Here is a 6000-nt window from a genome sequence, read left to right as displayed (position 1 = left end):
CCTGGTCTCTTTGTACCTATTTTCATCATGGTCTGAGTAACAAGAAAGCAAGCAAAACAACTGTTAAGTTTTGTCTTGTCCAAGTGAACCACTTTCACCCAAGGGCAAGTGAAATGTCATGAAGAAATATTTTCTGTTGCTATCCTACCCTAGATTTTAGCTCTGTGGATATTCTCATGTTCTTCTTTAATGTATTGATTTTATTTAACTCAAGTTCAGTGTCAACTTTCAGCTTAGCAAAGATGGTTGTAAAGAAATGAATGGAAAAATGTACATTTAAAATAACAGACCTTTTCGTTGAAGACGTTTGGGAGATAATCAGCAGCTTTCATGGTACAAAATAAGGGAAGAAGATGGATTTGCAATGGGAAAAAGGTAATACTTGGAAGTGTGTGCCAGTTGTACTGAAATCACTAAGAGAGTGTCTGTAGAGGAGCAGAATAATGACTGTCTATTGAAGGACTTGATATATATGTATAGCATGTCAGCCCAGAGATACTTTGCATGGGCTCCAGCCTGGCATGTTTTGTTCACCATTGTTTGGTCACTTATTACACTTGTGGGATAAAATAACAATATTGTGCCTAGGATGAGAGTTTTTAGGTTACTATCATCATCTGTTTAGGTGCTGAACATGTGAATATTTATGCACGCATATAAGTGACAGGCTACAAGGAGCCCCTCTCTTCGGAGCTGTGGCTTGTTGCAGTGAAGTTACCCACAGGACTGCTGCTCTCACCCTGAGTGCTTCCCTGTCCTGTAGGGTTCTGCCGGGGGGGATTTCTGCTGTTGCTGTGAAATCGGTTGCCTTTGGCTTGGGTAGGTTCAAGTCTCTTCCTGGAGGGTTCAGCTGACTCCTCTCCATCACAGAAATGGATTCATGCTGCTGCCGCCTCCTTTTCTCCTCACGTGCAGTATTAGCATATGTTGTTGTGACGATGCCAAAACTGCTGTTTGTGTTAATGGAGCTAGAAATGATTTTGTTGCTGTTTCAGAAAATTGACATCTTTTTCTATGGGGTGCCAATAAGGGGGTCAGTGGGCCAGTTTCATCCCAGCGCAGTTGTTTTTATGAACTTGGCCCAGGACTTTGCAAGCAGATTATTTTTGCGTTCAGATTCCATTGAGGATTTTGGGTTAATCTTTGGGTGGCTTGTTTATTTAAATTAAGCCCTGATTAACTTAAGAAGCTTTCTTTGCCATTTAATACTGTATCAGAGTAAAAGATTACACTGCCAAACCACACGTGCCTTTGTAACACAGCTGTGTCTGAGGTGGTAAAATGTGCTATGCTGTTTCTGTTTCATTTACTGCACAGAAAGCACTTTATCAGAAAGAGGCACTTTTATTGTCAGTGTCATATGGAGGAACGGAAGAGCTTGTGAGAATAAGGTTAACTGCCTGTTTCCATGTAGCTTATGATGTTGACATTTGTTGTCTGTGAATGGCACATGTAACAGACTCTGGCCTGTAGGCATATATAGATGATAACATGAGTTGGGTAGTAACTGGTAAAGAAAAGAGAAAACAGATGGCAAGTTCTCTGACTATGTTTGCTAGTTCATTGTGAAATGGGTTAAGGAAATACTCCATGCATATAGTAAATGTGGTTTGTGTCTCTCGTTTCCCTGAATACAAGCATGCAATTGGCAGTGACACAGTGGGAGCTGACTGCGGTCACTGAGCTCTGGCTGAGTACAGCAGTGACCTCAGGGGCTGTGAGCAATGTGAAATGCCATATTACGGGCTGGGACCCTCAGGCACTAGCCTCTTAATATAAGCTCAGTATCTACAGTAGAGGTGGGTAACTGCTTCCCCTGAGTGTCTTGCACTGGAGAGTCAATGTTTTCTCGGGAATCTTCTAAGCAAAAAAAGGGAGAAAGCAAGAGTATTTCTACCCCATCAGTCAAATATAATGTGGTGGATGTCCATTCAAAACGCTTCATATTGCAGGTATCAAACTACTGAAAATAGTTTACTAGCTAACTAAAGAAGATAAAGAATTGTGAATCTTGAACAACATCCAGTGAATGAGTGTCTTGGAGGGGATGGAAAAGAACTGTTTGAATTAATTATCTATTACTAAATATGTACTCAGCTTTATCCTTCACCAAGACAGGGATAAAACTGAAGTACTATGGAGATTCAGGGAGCGTATCACACTGGCTAAATATACCCATATAGTAACATGATCTGTTGAAGTAAGAAATGCCATGTTTTTGCAGGCTTGTTAAGTCAAAAAATGTATCGAATAGACTGGTGTATCAAAAACTCAATGAATAAACACACTTCAGTCCCTGACAACTAAGAGGGAACATACTCAGCACCAGGTTAGACTGCTTGTTTTAGTTGGCTGTTTGTACTTTATTGTGGCTTAATCCATTTTCTTTCCCACCTGGTTACTTCCCACCCCTCAGGTGTCCTGGTTGTCTGCTGTTAGAACGGATGCCTGGGAGGCGACATCCCTCTGAGCGCTGTCACAAAGGTTGTTGGAGGACACTGGGAAGCTCAAACAAAAGCATGTTTGCAAAAAGGCTGTAAGGTATGTGTTGGTGGAGCCATGCTGCTCTCAGCATCACTGCTGTACAAGACTTGTGGAAGGCTCTTGAAACACAAGCCTCTTCCCATGGGGTCAGGCAGGAACAACCCCTTTTTTCCAGGAGAAAGAAGTGCTTTTTGGAAGACTCCTCTGCTACAAGGAGCGTCTCTCCCAGTGAAGGTCAAGGTGAAGTTTGTGGGACCACAGGAGGATGCTTGAGTGTGTTTTGGTACTGCAGTACTGCCTCCTGGCCTGTCATGAGGAGGAGATGATTGATTTGTAGCAATAAGGCTTGAGTAAGACTTGCCAACTCTGGGGTGACTGTTCCCACTTTTGGGGTGTTTGCCAGCTTTTCCTACCCTTCTGAGCACGTTGGTTGGAAGGTGCTTGGTCAGCTCACAGCAGCACAGAAACTGAGCATTAGCCTTCAGGAGGCCCAGGGAGAAATGGCTGTTAATGGCTTATATGAGATCTCTTCTGAGAGAGGGATGGGCATGGTGGAGAGCTGGAAATGTCTCCTCCAGGGGCCTCACAGGAGTTCAGCAGCCCTAGACCAAGCTCCTTTTGGTTTTGCATTAATTTCCCATTTACTCAGCTGACGCCTCATGTCAGATAATAAAATCTGAATGAAGTTGGGTGGCGATGTCAGCAGGCAGCAGCATTCTGGGAGGAGTGGAGAAACAAAGGAGCAGGGTCTGAGCTGTCAGGTTTTCTGGTCACACTGGGTTCGTGCTGGAGGGCTTCAGTTAGCATTGATGCTGGAGAGGGGCTGGTGCTGGTACCATCATTTCCCTCCAAGTGACCTGAAATCAGTGCTCACTTTAAGCAGGCAGATACCTGATTTTTAATATGCTTTAAAATCATACTATGGCTGGACATGTCTTGGGCTGTGGCAGTCCAGCCTATGTTGTAGACTTAAACTAGCCCTGCTTTAATAGATCGTTTTAGGAGGAAAGGAAGGAGTCCGGAATATGAAGGCATTTCTGCTGGTCAGTTTTCCTGGTTTTTTTTACCAGGAGCGCAGTCAGTGTTTAGTGAATTACTTGGCAGCTTGTATTTTACAAAATGGAAAATACACACCACCACAGAGCCACAGTGCAACCCCCTGCAGCACCTTGAAGACCCCTACAATTGATCCTCAACAGGCATTACAGCTTCTGTTAAAAAGGCTTGTGTTTAGTGGTGTTGATCAGAGCAAATTCCAAGTATATTTTGCCTTTTCTCACTCTACAGACCTGCCAGTGCTACTGCTAAACTTGAGACTCCACCAGTAGGAACAGAAATCAGATTTCATGCATCTAACAACCCATAATGCCATCCTGCTAGTCATTAATGATCCAAAGTAGCTCTTGAGCTGTAAGCAAGCAGTCTGAGCTCTGGGCTCAGAGGGGAAGCTAGGGAGCTCTTCTCTGCAACGTAAGTAGCTCAGACACCCACTCTGTGGCAAGAAAAATCACAATAACCTCTCCTGCTCTCCTCCTCTCCCACTCACCATTACTAATTTATCCTGATTGTAATAGCTTCTATTTGCTCTAAGCAGATCCTGTTCGCTTCCTGGGAAGACTTGAACAGCTACAAGGACATAATATTCCCAGTGGAGGAGCTGTTCTTGGATTCAGGCAGACTCAGGCAGATATAATGATCTCTTGATGGGAGCCCCCCTTTTTCAATCACCCAACCCAAGACCATTTTAATGTGATTGTAATCTGAAATAAGACACGGGGAGCTGCATCTGGAGTAAGCCACCCCATAGTAATGACCTAATGTTTAATTTATTGTCACAGGGAAACATTTTGCAAATGATTCGTCTCTTCCAAAACCTAGCTGATGTGCCTGTGCAGGCTGTTGGGGCTGGAGGCTATGTCATGAGAGTGGTGTGTGGCACCAGAGGGTGGCTCTGCCACTGCAGGGATGCAGGGACAAGCTCATCCTCTGTGCACATCCACCCATGTGGATCACACTATAGGAGAGTTTAATATTCCCTGTCCATTCAGGTTGCAAAGCAAATGCTAACAGTGTCCTGGAGCACTGTCGTTGACTCAAGAGGCTATGCTGGTTATTTCTGAAGTTTCCCTGCCTTGGTGTCCCTCCCACATTCTCTCATTGGCACAGATCCTGGCTGGCTTTGCAGCCGCATCTCTGTTAAACTACCTGGGAGGAGGCAGAGCTTCCTTCTGAGAGGATAGAGCAATTCAAGCTTTCTGGGACAGCTGCTCTGTGCTAGGCCTTTTGTTCCTCTACAGCCAAGGGAGAAAGCAGTAGTGGTGGAGGACAGTTCATCCCATCAAGCTGAGTGGGAGAAATAGCTCTTAAGATGTTCTTGCCTCTTTCTGTTGGCTACAGAAAGAGCATGGACACATAGTGTAGGAGAGACAGGTAATGTATTAATGGGGGACCAGTAATGGGACAGCCAGCATCACTCAGCCATGACTATATTTATCAAGCTTGTGCCTGCTCTACTGCTGTTGATTTATCCCAGTGGTACCCCTGCAGGATGCCACTCCTGGAACCTCAACCAGCATGCTTGGTGTGCAGTACTCCATCATGCACTAGAAGCATTTTGCTGACAGGTTGGGGTTTGGTGAGGGAGGTCAGACAAGTTTCCCAGGGACAGAGGCTGCCAGTCTGCCACAGAAGTCCACCGCTACAAAAGACACTTTAACCCAGCCAAAAGCTAAGGTGGGACAGAAGCTTCACCATGTGCCTTCTGGCATTCAGCCCTGCCTGTGCTTCCCTCCTGCTACTGCTGTTGGAGGCTGTACGGCTGTCACCCCATCACAGAGTCCTAAATTACGCTTCCAGTGCCTGCTGTCAGCTGGGCTGTCAGTTCCTGAGCACCGTGCGGTGCCTTGGCTTTACGCTTGTCTGCACCACCCTGACTAACTGTGGGCATCATATAAGCAATAAACACTAATTCACCCAATACCTTCCCTCTGTCCTGGGCACACATCAGCTAGTCCTGGGTGTAATCACATCTCTGTCAGCAGTGTCATCATCTGTCTCCATGCCACATCTCCTGGACAGGCCTAATTTAACAGGTGTTTTATTGAAACTAGCTAATAAATTGTTTGCTGTCTGTGGTTAGCCAGCCCCATTCTCAGCATGCCCATCACCCTTGCGTGTGGCCTGTAACCATTTTCAGTGGGTAGCTGGTCTTTGGCCTGGCTGGTAGCATACAGTGGCAGGGCTTGGCTTGGATGCAGTTCATCTCTGCAGTGGTGAGCAGCACCATTGCAAGTGGGGCTGGAATACAAAACCTGCGAGGGCTGGGGATGTCAGCCCATGGGTTGGGGTGCTCTGGTTCACCCGTGTGCTGCTGTCGCTGCACCTTCCCAGTTTTGGGAGCAGGTTTGGGCTGCCTCGGGCAGCTCCTGTGCAGCCAGCCCCGCAGCCAGGGATTGTGTTGAATTGATTGTTTTTTGTATCCTTGGAAACTGAAAGGGCATTAAAATTGCATGGGGC

This window comes from Lathamus discolor, chromosome 9 (genome assembly GCF_037157495.1).
Source record: "Lathamus discolor isolate bLatDis1 chromosome 9, bLatDis1.hap1, whole genome shotgun sequence".
Classification (NCBI taxonomy): Eukaryota; Metazoa; Chordata; class Aves; order Psittaciformes; family Psittacidae; genus Lathamus; species Lathamus discolor.
Note: the sequence above shows the minus strand (reverse complement) of the source record.